The following is a 12,866-nucleotide window of genomic DNA, read 5'->3' as shown; positions in this document are numbered from 1 at the left end:
GAAGTGCATTCGTGGTTGGATTGTGGCAGCCAGGACTGCAGACCTGCTGTCATGCCAGGGCTCCCAAGGCCCTGCACCTTCCCTGTGTGAGCCTCTCTGGGCCATTTTGGCTTTCCCATTTGGAGCAGCAGTAGCAGCACAGAGCAGAGCTGGCTGGAAATTTCTGACAGCAAATTTCTCCTCTGGGAAAAAAAATAATCCAAACTGTAATTGACAGGTTTCTGAGTAGCACATTGGCTGTGAGAGAAGCCAGGCAGGATCCCAAGCTGCCTGCTTCCCCTGCAGGCTTACTTGGCTTTCTCTATCGGCAGCTCACATGCTTTCTGGGCTTCTTGACAGATCAATAGGGAAAGTGAGGGAACATGCGAACCTGAGAGGTGGGCGTATGTTCAAGGTCACATTTCCACTTTGGATGGGTAGTCTTTTCCAGAAATGTGGGAGACAAATTCCGGTTCTCCAGGGCTCTTTGCTCCAATGAAGCAAAGAGCAGTTGGGCTCCTATTCCAGAGCACCTCAGGCAATGCGAACAGCTGAAAGAGCATCCACCCTTCTCCAATCCAGAAGAAGCAGCAGGGATAAAGTGCTATAAGGAAATATAGGCATCCTCTCTTCCTTTCCTGAGATGCACTGGCAGAAGGGACCCATCTACTTTTAATCATTCCATCAGCTACATGGGACTACTGTGCTTTTCCACTCCTGGCACCTAACATTTTCTGTGGGGATATAGTTAAGGGCATTTAACCTCCACCAGGGAGTGAGGGGAAGAAACACAGAGAGTGATTCATAGTTCCAAATGACTGTTCTCAGGCTGAGAAAGGCGTTAGTGCATTCTGGCTGCTAGCTTAGCTATGCTTGCGTCCTGTTTGAAACTCTTCTTTAAAACGGCTAGGCATCTACAGATTATTTCAGCAAGCAGAGAAATATAGCACGTATATATCCTTTACCATAAATGCAGCACAACAGATAACCCAGACAACACAGGGTGATTCTGCTTCTCTTCAGCAGAGGTTAGAAACTGCTCTACAGGGAATTTAGCTTAAGCACAGGAACACCCAGTCTCATGTAGCCTTCAGAACAGCTCAAACCCCAAAGTCTTTATTCAGGCCCTGATTAAACAAACTGAACAAGCATAAATCTAACTAACATAATGGCTTTGCTGAATTCATATCCCAAACCTTGCTAAAGTAAACTATTCAGGGAAGTTGAAACTAGGCTTTAACTTTCGATTTGCTGTTTCAAGTAGATTCCTTACACCTGTGAATGAAGCACATGACCACCTTTTCTTCTCATAACTTTTAAGTTGTGTTCATTTTTTTACAGTAATCTGTCATTTATTTTCCCAGTTAGAGGTATTTGTTGGAGAAAATAGAGCAGTACAGCCTTGTAAGACAACTGATCAAGAAGTGGAATTAAACTTATCACAATGAAGCAATTTGACAGAAAATAGTGAAAACCACATAAATCTTTCACTGGTTCCATTTTATTTTGTGAGAAGAGAGGTGAATATTTTTTTAAATATGTCTTCTGTACACAGCAACAAAAGGTTATACTTGTATTTTCTTCTTTATAAGCAAGTCCAAGATTCTGGCTAAAGTCCAGCAGACATTTTTCTTTGTCCATTAAGGCAATCTCCTACACAGTTTACCAGGGGAGGATGAAATTCCTCAAGCTGTGTTATAAACATTCATCAATGAAATCATGTTCCTAGTAACAAGAACAGCGGACAAAATTTAAGACAGTGCTACACTGAGTGTGCTTTACAGATGGAGACTATAGAATCAGGAGTGAACCAGCAAAGCCAAAGACCAAGTAAGCCACTGTGAAAAGATTAAACAAGTCAATTTTCCATCACAGAAAGTTTTGCGGTCTAGGGAAAGTAGGAAAACCTGGTTCTGTCACTCCAAATATAAGACAAAGGAATATTTAGATGCCAAAGGAAATAGTCTGAGAAAGGATCTTTTTTGCTCTGTTGAAAAGCCTTGATCCTTCCCTGTAGCAGTACTTTACAGAGACAACCTACAAGTAATTTAAAGCTGCACAGCCTGTAATTTCTTCTGGATGAACTTTTTGAGAATTCTGTGGAATGTTCCTATTGTTTCTCTGTCTTTGTATTGCTCAAGTTCATTCCTGTTGAATAAAGTCTCTAGAGATGACAGCTGAAATTATGGTCCTGTTGAGACCATGACATGCAATGGGCAGCATTGATTTTAACTTGGTAGTTCAGCATAGGACAGAAAACAGGCAGTGCTGACAGCAGTGCCTGCAAGCTGCTGGTCAGGGAGACTTTTTATCAGTTCACTTTCCTGTCTTCTTTTTCAGCTGCAATTTACCCCCTCCTCTGCCAACCTCCCTAATTAGTGCAGAGGATTTGTTTGCGTATAGCCCTAATAAATCGTAATCACCTTCAATATAGCACTTCCCCAGGCTCTGACCTTTTGCTCTCCGACCATGTCTATGCCGAGTACTGGGTGGGAGGATTGGGCAAGGATTTCCTATGTACTACCATCATCAGCAACGGGGAACTCAGACTTCCCTTCCTCATTTAGGCCTCTGCTAAAGGCTACCACCATTAGTGAATTATTTCCTTTATGAAAGCATTTCACAAAATTAGATAAGGATAAAGCCAGAAAGTGACCTGAACAAATTACTGCAGAACTTCTAAAGCATTTTAAAAGAAAATGAAAGCTTCTCAGGGTCTTATATTTTGTGACAAAACCTATCCAACTCCATGAAAGGCATATTGTTCCAGAAAAATAATAATTTATAGGAGACTCTGGAAAGGTTTCTTAAAATGCTGATGAGGTGGGATTTTCTGGGCATACTGTGCGAATATCAATACCAGTCTTTCTGCTGCTGCAGGCTGCATCTGGTTTTCAAAGAGTTACATTTTTTGCAGCATTGCTCGCAGGTTTCTGGTGTGTGAGTCTAGTGAATCTGGGAGCCCCATCGGGCTGTAACTTATGCAGAAGGCTGCACTGAGTCCTGGCAAGTGCAGGCCTCTGGAATTTAGCAGTGCAAGAGAAGGAAACATGCCAAACCATCTACCTGAATTGCTACTCCCTCAACACATTCCTCTGTGGTGTTTCTTGGCCGGCTGCTTGATCCCTCAGCTCTAGGACTGAAAAAACCCTAGTGCTTGAAGTTATATTTCTCACAGTCCTTTACATAGCATATGTAGCAAAAATACCCCAGAATACTATGAAAGTTCCATTTTCCAAAACAAAAAAATCCTGAGAAATAATTGCCTTTTCCTAATATCATTGTCTATTTTTAGTTAAAAGTCAAGAGCAGCAGATGGGTGCTCATGAATTAAGATTGAAATATGTGAAAATCAGAAGTGCATCTTTAGATATTTAGGTTTACAATTTTGTTTTCAGCAATATATTGCAAAATTAAAACTCTTAATAGGTTGACTTTTAAAACATTCATAATTACAGAAAGTTTTTTAGATTAATACTATAAATCTAAACCCACAAATTTATCCTGTTCTGTCATAACCACACACAATTCTTTCTTCATTGTGGATGATTTGGTCAAAATCCCATCAACTGTATCCCCTCCTCTCCTCCCCAGAGGATGTCTATTTATATAACTGTTTAAAGCAGATACACAACTGGTGTGAAATTGATGTCCTACAGAAACAGAGAAACTTAGCACGGGAAAAGATCCAACTTACAGCTAGCAAAGTATTATAGAGCATACTTAATTTGTGTTTCCATATTTTACATATGTAGATGACTACAACCTTTGCTACAGAGAGTAGAGAGGTTTCTGTGTTTGTCACAAGAAAACAGCATGGGTTAGATGGAAATGAAAGTCATTCACGTCAGCCAATGGGAAAAAGCAGGGCAGATTTCCTGGAAACGATGAAACTAATAGTTTTGTAAATTGTGGAATATTTCAGATTCAAAGTATATGGAATTGTTGCACATTTGTAATTCTTCTGGTTACTGTCACAAACATGGAAGGTTGCTTCCAACAGGAGTAGTTTTTAGCATGAGTATTTCTTAGCTGTATGGTAGCTAGATAGTGAACAGCACGTTTCAACAGGGCAGCAGTCTCAGTACAGTGGTTGTGTGTACAGCATGCTGCTGTACCTGTTCCACACACCATACAAGCATCTGCTCAGCAAGGAATTTGGTAGTAGTTTTGCCCTATGCATTTGTGGGCTCCTTCTGTTTGTGTTGATGAGCCAAACTAAAGTAAGGATTCCTATTACTGCTCAAGCAATGATTGCCACTGGTAACTTCTGCTACACCACAGAATTATGTCAAGATAGTCTCATATATATAAAATTGAAGCTCTTTTTTGTTGTTTTCCATAAAGTAGATAGTCCTTCCAAATGTCCTGTGTCCAAATGACCATAATATGTCATAACATTTGAGTCACAGTTCCCCATAATTCATGGTGCTATTGGATGTTGCAGAGTCCTTATAGATTCATGTCCAAATGAAAAGAGTCCTTTCAGTGCCTTCAGCAAGCCTTGGGTCTGACCTTGGCTTGCTTAGCACATTGTTTTGGGAAGTCATTTACTCTCCTAGACTTCACCCTCTCTTCATTCTAGAAAACGTATTAATTTATAGGTCTTTAGGATCTCAACTAGTGTCTTCAATTTTGGAGTTTTTTATTTGTTTGTTTTAGATCTTGGCATTAGAATATGAGTTGTTCATAGACTAAGATGACCCTCATATTTATCGGCCTCTGGAGAAAATAGAATCACAAGTCTTCAATAAAATCTAATCATCATTTTAAATAACTCACAGATATGAGAGTTTAACTAAACAGAGAAAATACCCTGGTGTCCCACCCCACAAGGTCTTATCATGGTCAGCTTGGCTTCTGTACTACAAAAACATCCTCAGTTCTCCAAATATGTCAATAAACTTCCCCTGAGAGGTAGACTTCAGCAAATAAAGCCCTCCCCTCATGCTAAATGACCAATATTTTCTTGACAGACTTCAAATGAAAGAGTCAAAAATTTCTCTACTGACCTAACAAGCTGCCGGAGGAGCTTAAACTGCTGTAAGTATGGGAAAGCAGAGCAGTTTAAACCAGAAAAATAGGATTTGGGACAAGGTGATGTCACAGCCCAGCATCCAACAGGAAAACATACAAACTCTGGAATCCTTCTAGCAGCCAAGCAGTTCTGCACTAACATGGATGTCACAGGGGAGTTTTTTAATAGACTTGCTATACTGAGCCAAACAGAGGTCTTCAGAGAGTTATGGGAGAAGTGGAATATGCACATCTGGGAACCAAACCAAGCCAGCTCTGATATTTTAATTGCACAAGGCTTTCACTTGCTATCACCTATAAAGGAGCTTGTACAGTGTTTTAATTATTTTAAAAGTTCACACTGATTCTCCAGACAATTGAATTATACATGGATATGTACAGAATAAAAGGCTTCATTGATGCATATCAGATGATGACATCAATAGCCAGAGTTAAAAAAAAAGGGTCCCTAAAGTAACATATTATTTTTCTTTGCATAAAAGTAAGCTAGAGAAAATAGTATGTTACTAGCCCCTCTTTCTGAGTTGGTAAAAAGGTGACTGAATACATCCAGAGTAATGATGTTCAGATGGGATACTGGGAAACAGAAATGGTCAGGAATGAGCAATTAGTTTGAAGGAAGGAAACATAAAATGAGGTTAGAAACACAGAGAACATTTTAAAAACTGCATTTGTTTTCTCTTAAAAAATAATCTTGTGAAAAAGCTATTTTCTTTTTAAAGGAAATTTATTTGCAATTGCCTAATAAAGCAATAGTTCAGTCTAAGAACAGCAGAGATTAATATTCCAACAAAGGTGTAATAGCAAATGCATAACTGCTATTAGATGCTAAAAAATATAAATACTTTACAATAACAGCAAACTAATGCTTTATGGGAAGGAAAACTCAGGGGACCCTCTCAAAACTCAGAGAACTTCTAAGGTAGATATATGCTGTGCCCAGCAATCTCTTTTTTCCCCTCATATGCTGTGCTGGCAATGACATAAGTGCCATTCTACCACCATTTCTTGTTCATAAATCATCAAAAATTATTTTAAAATAGCATTAATTTCTCCTTTGGTTTAAAACTGCAGAAATGTTTAGAACTGCAGATATGTTTGCTACTTATTTCCAGAGAAAGTGATTTGAGGAATTAGTGAGCATATGGCCTATGGCATTTGGTTTTCAAATATAAGTCTTTTTACTCAGTCTTTGAATGTCCAAATCAACCTAAGTCTTTATCTAATTCTATGAAAATTTCTAAATCTAAATAAAATCCAAGGGATGTCTGTACAACTTATTAATGATCATTACATTTACAAAGATGCTGAATTATGGAAGACCTCAGGATTTGTGTTATTCTGCATTTGTTAGTAGGGCCTGTACTCTGTATCCCTGGACTTGCTGAATCTGAGTGTATGCAAACCAAAGCGCTGCTCCGTCGTGTGATCTCCTACTTCAGCCTAAGACTGGCTTAGTACTCAGGTCTGGACCACAGCCCAGGCAGGCAGCACTTGCCTGGAAACCCAGACTATCTGAGTTAGTTCCAGCCACCAGGAAAATCTGGGTCTCTCATACATCATGCAAAAATGCTCCATTAGCAGAATTTAGTGGTAGCTTATTTAGGTGGCAACTTTTAGCAGAAGTCTTTCTAACTTGCTACTTTGCAGGGGGGTCTGGTATTGACAGATGGAAAATAATCCAACAAATTCAGAACAAAAAATTATAATGCATGGTTTCTTCTGGTGCTGGCTTTTACAAACCAGAGCCAAAGACTGCCACACTGATGAGAATTGTGGGTCAGGAAAATACATCTAGAGTTGGATATTTGAGGACTAGCTGGAGTCTGAATGTGCTCCATGTTACTGCATAAGCACTGGGGCAGCTCACACTCGTTGGAGGGCAGTGGCAGAGCTCCATAAATCTGTCTCTAAAAACTGTGCTGGATACAGCTGCCTGGGATTGTGGCAGAAATCACAAAGACTTGTAGCAATCTGAGTTTTTTTTTACTAAAAGCACAATTTTTCTTTCAGTCATGCAGAAAAATTTCAGTTTCCTACTCTGTATTTAGCAAACCATGGGAGAACCAGGCCCCAGAGGGGCTGAGGCACCCACCTGCCACTTCAGCTACCTGAATTCAGCCCTCAAATCTTCAAGTGGCTTTTCCAACACACCTGCCTGGGGAGGCAATGGAGCTGTCTGCCTGCCTAAATTACTACCTCTCAGCATGTCATAACTACTGAAGTGTGGCTGTGTCCATGCTGTTACCTATTTAAGCCCTTCTTAAACAAGCTATTAGCAGATCTACATTGCCTGCAGGTCTGCTTCTCTAGGCATTTTCTGTTCATGCTCTCACAAGGTCTGACACACAGTGATCCTGGCAGAGTTGTTACCTCATGATTCATCTAACAAGTGAAGCCTGTGGAAAACATGAGACTCTGCCCCCCACCTTTCCCTAAAAGGACATTCAGTATTGTCGCCCTGATTTTTTAAGATTTTCTAAAGCCTTCTGAATTCACATTCTTGTAGAAAACTTTCTCATATAACTTTCTGTAAATAACCTATTGTTTTGCATTCCTTCACAGATGCGTAGAAATTTGATGAACTGGTAGCTTCTCCAGTGTCATTGGAGAGGTGGCACGTTCACCCTCCAATCCACTGGCACCTTTTGAAAACTATAAATGTTGAAGTCAGAGGAAATAATTTAGTCTCTTCATCGTGACCATAGCTGTGGTGTGTCATTTTTCCTTGTGTCCTCCAGTGACACAGTATATGTAGAAGAAATAATAACACTACTCTCTTCTCATGAAAAGTGTCTGACATGGTTTTAGGACCTCTGCTGAGGATAAGGCCCATACTGATGAATATTGGGAGGTAAATGTATGCAGCCAACAGAGTTAAGTCTCACTGACCCCAGAGTCTTGCTCTGTCTCCCAGCACATTTCACTGGCTTCACAATCAGCATTTCAGCTTCCAGAAGACCCAAGGACACCATACACAGTGTCTGACAAGGTATCCAGGTACTAAATGGGAGTAATGGATCCCCTCTGCTGTTAGTGCAGGACATGAGAGAAAATGTGGCCAGGGAGAGCTGGGGGCACACAGAGCACCACCTCTGACAGCCTGAGTTAGCAATCTGAAATGCATGCTTTGCAAGAGACTGGTTTCCTTCCTGAAACATTGGACTAAAGACCTCCTTAGCAAAGGATTGTGTTTAATGTAGGTGCATTGCTCAGGCTGTGGTGCATACACCATAAGGTAATGCAGATTTTGGTGTGTACAAGTGTGTGACAGTTCCCTCAGTGCACAGTGGCCAAGCCTTAAAAAAGGCCTGTAGCAATTCCTTTAACCCAGGTGAAGTTATAGAAGTGTTAATAGAAAATTTCCCTGCATTTTTTCCAGGCAGCAACAGACAGAGGTAGCATATCACAAATTTTCTATCCTGAAAGAAAATGTTTCTTCTTTTCCAAATCAAAATCAGGAATTTCTTTCCCCCTCCTTTATCTTGTTTAGGAACAGGCTTATGCAAAGAAGTTTGTGAGATATTTGGATTTTGGAGGCTGGTTCAGGCCCATTATGGGGCCTCTTGAGAGGAGTTTCTCTTAAGCATCTCATAAAAACCTTGTCAAGTTTTTGGAATGTGGGTGAGTTTCCTGTCTCAGACGAGTTCCTCTCTTTCCTCTTTTCCATTCTGGATTTCTAGCATATTACCTAAAAAGATGCTGTTTGCTTTACTTTTTTAATGTTCTGCATAATGTGTGACATGAGGGTGCATAGCACTCAGGAGTAAACTGCAAATTAGGTGCCCTCAGGTACTTGTTTGTGCAAATACTGAGGACATTCACACCTGGAGAATATTTTTCACACTGAATACAGATGAATGTTTCTGGAAAGATTGGTCATTTATCTTTTCCAATCTACTGATAATAGTTTAACCTATGTTTACTGAGCCACTGTTCCACAAACTACTTGCAGGTTAGTATAGGTACTGTCCATACAGTCTTAGGGCTTTCTGGATGGAAGGAACCCTGGCCTTGCCCATGGGCATTATATGACTTGATGTGTTTGTAATGTTGGGTTAACCTTCAAAGAAACTGGACTAAAATCTTGGAACTGTTTCCATTACAGCCTTTACCTGGACTGACATCATAGTCACACGTAATAAACAAGAGCCTCACCCTCTAAACCCTTTCAGGCTTTATGTTTTAATGAAGTTTTGAGTTTATGCACTAGTTTTGGTGAAAATCTACTTTGAAAAAATTACACCGTAAGTGCCTTTATGTTTCTGGGTTTCCCCTTCCCTTAATCATATTTTATTTTGTTCTGTTTTCTTTACTAATTTTGCCAAAACTAACTTACACAGACTTTGGTTTGTTTTACTCCCAGGATTCTATTTCTAATGTGATTTTTAAAGGTTTGAAAATTTGGACTCAAGAATAAATGTCTCAAGTTTTCAGAGCCAGAGTAATTTGCTTTAGTGAGATGGTGTATTGCACCTGTATCAGCTTAGTGGCACAAAACATCTGTCAGGAATTTTTCATTAGAGTTTTTTAATTTTATTTTCATTCAGACAGCAGAAAGAGAGCCTAGCCAAGAACTTAAAAGACCAATTAAGCTTTAAATAGTTTTACTAATAATACTGAGAAGAAATGGACTGCATAAAGGATTTGCTTGCTGTGCACTTGGCCAGTGTGAGTGCTCAACTATTATTACCAAAATCCTTCATACTTGTGATCAACAAAAAAATTGAGTGTCAGAAGTTTTATCTGAATCAGATATGGGTTCAAATTATGATCTGAAGAAAAATGTGGCACTTTATTAAAGCTGTAGATATGGCTCATATGTCTGGGAATCATAATTTACCAGCATTTTAAATCACAGACATATTTGGTGATACATGCTGATATCCTTACGTGCTCTGAAGATGAACTTTGTGTAGTATTTTGGGTGCTCAGAGTCAGAGATGTCCCGCTCACCACACTTGGTATTTCTGTTCATGACCTAAGCATGGTTTCTTGTAGGCAAAACTTGTGGTTTCTCCTGTTGCTGCCATTTAACCAGGGATGAGTCCCCTTAATACACAATTAAGTGAAATCAGTTTAATTACATTTTATTTGCCCAGTCTGACTGAGCCCTTTGCCTAAATAAATGATTTGACATGTAGGCAGGGCTGTCCATTCTGAACCTCTTATTTCTCCCCACAAACTGCTCTGCCAAAGCTTTTATTTGTATTGGGAAGACAAAACCAGACTTTACTTGTATTGGGAGGTCAAAACTAATGAACAGGGTCTGTATTTGACAGCTTAAATGAGCTGACAACATTGAACACCTAAATTACCTTCTGATGCCAGTTAAAGGCATGTCTGAAGCTGGGGCATTTGCAGGGAAGATGCAGATCTATAAAACGTGCTCACAGCCTGTTAGAGGCAAGCTTCTGGCACAGCAGTGAAGCAATTCATTCATCCTGACCATGAGCAAAGCAAGCACATGTGTCTCCCTGATGGAGAAATATAGCTATAGGCACAGCCTGCTGCCAAAGCTGCAAATACCTTGGTCTCTGATTGGGTGCTATCTCACTGCTATCTTTAATCTACTCCATGGGAAGGTCCTGAATGTTGTGTGTGTCAGCTCTGCTTAGTCTCTTTTCTCCAGACCTCCAAGGTGTTATTTTCTGGCACAAGGACCCAAAAGAGACCAGGGAAATGGATATGTTTCAGCCTATTCTTCTGCCATCCTTATGTTGGGTAGTACTTTCTAAAGAGCTTCTTGAGGAGTATCTAAGTAATTATGCCATGATTGGTAGGCATTGGATGATCAGCTGAAGCCAACTGGGAGGAAAAATGAGAGAAGCAGGTGATAACCAGAGCTGAATGAGAAATCACTCATGCCAGACCCATACCTGTTCCCAAGCAACTTAGCATCCATTTGGGCTGGACACAACCCTGTACTCATTCAGGAGAGGTAAGAGGACTGAGGCACACAGTAGGAGCCAGCCATATCTCCACAGCTACTGTGCCAGCATGTAAACCCTCTCCAAACAGCCTGCTGAGACTCCACATGCACTTCTTTTCTCTCATTCCAGAACCTATGATTTGCTTCACCCATTGCCTCCTGGTTCAGCCATCTGTGATGTCTGGTGGAGGAAGACTCAGAGTGCTTCTTCAGCTGCTTAGCCCCTTCTGATGTGAGCTGTTCAGTCACTTCTACCTCTAGAGCACTGTTCAGCAGCATCTCCTTGCTTTTTGGGTATCTTCAGAAGTGAGGCAGACAGAGGTGCTTTGCAAAATGTTCCCCTTCTTGTCTGTCACTGTGAATTGACAATCATTTATCTTCAGCCTGCCATTATTGTGGTGGGTTTTTATTTAATTTTACACCACCACTAAGTAGTTAACACTGGGAGGGACCTGTCATGATCATCAAGGCCAAACCTCTCCCACACCCACCCTGACTTTGCTCAATGCAGGGTCAGCTAAAGTAGGTTGCTCTGTCACCTTCTGAATATCACTACAGATGGAGACTACACAATCAGTCTGAAAAATCTGTGCGAATGTATGATCACCCCTACAGCAATATTTTTTTCTTATGTTTAAATGGAATTTCTTATCTTTTAGTGTGTGCCCATTGCTTCTTGTCTTTTCAATGGGTACCAGCACAGTGTCTGCTCGTGGCCTAAGTACCTTAGGATCCCCATTTACATTTTTTGAATTTCCTAAATTTCTTGTTATCTGATTTCTTCAGCATGTCAAAGTCTCCCAGAATGACACCAAAACCATCTGGTGCATCAACCACTCCCCCTGGTATTGTACAAACTTGCTGATGGTGCAGCCTGCTTCGTTATCTAGATTATTAATGAAGAACAGTCACGTGTTTCAAATGCTGATAGCTTTTATCCACTGGAAGCTCATTTTCTCCTTTGAGTTTTCTATTTATGAATATCCTACTTCCAGAAAGTATATCCAAATGATTCTTCATTATTCACCTTGGTGTTTTAGGTGGAACATAAACCCATAGAATTAAGTGAATCATATATCAATCAAATTTGTAACAGAATATTTCCAAGAAAGTAGTCTTGTTTTCAGAATTAACCTCCTGGAAAAACATCCAGAAGAACACTTGGACTTATATTTTACCAAAGTTTCTCCACAGAAACAGTCTGTTTTCTAAAGAGGTTTTTGTGGCTAAAGCACAGAACAAACATATGAAAAAAGAACAGAGAATACATTAAAGGATACTCCCTAGCCCTGAAGTAAAACCTAGAAATGCTGGAAATAGGATGTTTCGGCACAAAGAAATGCATGTCTATGTGTATATATATATGGGACTATATATATGCTCACATATATATATATATAATGTATGTATAAACAGTGAAAAAAGATTTTATTTTCACTTTCCATCCAGCATGAACACAGCCTGGCTCTGGTGACTGCTGAGTGTTGCACATGTTTTCATGCTAAATAGCTTCATTCTGTTGATGCAAATTTGTGCTAAAGACAAGAGACAGATCTGAGATGAGGCAGTTACAGTTTCATAAGCGGACGCAGATACACTTCTAAAACTTCCAGTGTAAGAGGTAGAACAGCAGCTAGAGCTTGCATCAAAAGCTCCCATCCTATTTCCTAGGAGGAAACAAGGCCCAAAGTGTCTCTGAGAATGTTGGTTTTCATTTCTGTCCTGCCACAAGTGCCTCTGTTTTGTCCTGTGTTTTGTCATACTCATTACCGTTCTCAATCCTGAGTGAGAATTGGGCAAAACATAACTGTTGTTTGTTCCTTTTTCATGTTCCCAGGCTATGTTCCTGTTTGATTAGTGGTGTTTCCTTTTTCCTGTCCTTTGTTTATTGCTATAACACATTTCCTGTTTATTGGTT

General features: G+C 40.0%; 1 long non-coding RNA gene across 1 annotated transcript; it reads left to right on the top strand.

Annotated features, from left to right (window-relative positions):
- Positions 1-10,273: 10,273 nt before the first annotated feature.
- On the top strand, positions 10,274-12,313 carry LOC137471195 (uncharacterized). Its single transcript, XR_010997455.1, has 2 exons — positions 10,274-10,957; positions 11,079-12,313. It is a non-coding gene; the product is annotated as an uncharacterized lncRNA (long non-coding RNA).
- The last annotated feature ends 553 nt before the right edge of the window (positions 12,314-12,866 follow it).

Source organism: Anomalospiza imberbis, chromosome 3, assembly GCF_031753505.1.
Source record: "Anomalospiza imberbis isolate Cuckoo-Finch-1a 21T00152 chromosome 3, ASM3175350v1, whole genome shotgun sequence".
NCBI classification, from domain to species: domain Eukaryota; kingdom Metazoa; phylum Chordata; class Aves; order Passeriformes; family Viduidae; genus Anomalospiza; species Anomalospiza imberbis.
Note: the sequence above shows the minus strand (reverse complement) of the source record. Positions and strands in the feature narration are given on the sequence as shown.